This window comes from Silene latifolia, chromosome X, assembly GCF_048544455.1.
Source record: "Silene latifolia isolate original U9 population chromosome X, ASM4854445v1, whole genome shotgun sequence".
NCBI classification, from domain to species: Eukaryota; Viridiplantae; Streptophyta; class Magnoliopsida; order Caryophyllales; family Caryophyllaceae; genus Silene; species Silene latifolia.
The window spans coordinates 121,492,556-121,493,625 of NC_133537.1; positions in this window are offsets into that span (position 1 = coordinate 121,492,556).

Consider the following 1,070-nt stretch of genomic DNA (forward strand, 5'->3'; position numbering starts at 1 on the left):
CCGATAAATATCGATCTTTTTCTTCATAAATTTTATCCGATTTTTTGGGGTAATTTTTATGATATTTTGGTGTTCTTGGGAGTGTTCCAGAATACTCAAAATTTTTGTTTCAATTTTTTGGGTAATTTTTCAATTATTTTGGATTTTTACTTAAAAATTATGATTTTACCGATTATATTAGCAAAATATCACCAAATCAAACTAATTATTCATCATAAAATTAGTGAGGACTAATTTTGAGGTCCAAAATAGTTTGGACAATTAGTTTGGACTTAAATGAGATTTAAGAGTTGATTATTGATTTTTACATGTTAAAAATCGATTAAATCCACAAAAACCGAGATGGATACCAACGATTGATAGATAGGGCGATTTTGGCATCATTTTACAGCATTTTAAGCATATTTATTCAAGTTGAATGAATGATTGTCATTTATTTAAAGTATTTATCTTGTTGTACCTAGTATGGCCTAGTTTATTTTAATCGTTATTACCCGAAATGAATGAGAATATCGATTTGTTTGTAATTAAATACGATCTCGTATCGTCGGTTTGTAATTAATTAATAGTTTTATTTATTTTATTAATTAATGTATAATAGGAATAGTTATGTAATTGAAATGTAATAGTTGTTCTTACCGGCGTTTCCAAAAAGACGGATTACATCGAGACGGAGTCTGTTTTTGGAAGGTGTTCCAAATCCCACAAGAAGGAGCAACTTTTGGAATGAAGAGGCAAGGGACCAAGGATTTTCTTTCCGAAATGTTATAATCTAGTTTTTATTAACTTGGTGGCCATACTAGGGTTTTTCATATGCTTACTTGCTTGCTTGTTTTATTTTCGCGCATGCCAAAATCACCATTCACATGCATTTTATTTTCGCGGTTGTCAATTTACGTCATTTACATTCACCGACTTAGTTCACTTATAGGGAATTTATGAATAAATTGACAAGATCTCTCACATAACTAAAATTGAGATTAGCCTTACCAATTAGTAACACCTATGAATCTCTTGTTCATTAGAGTCACGCTCGCCCAAGCGGGGTGTTCTCTTTTTACCGTGGGTAA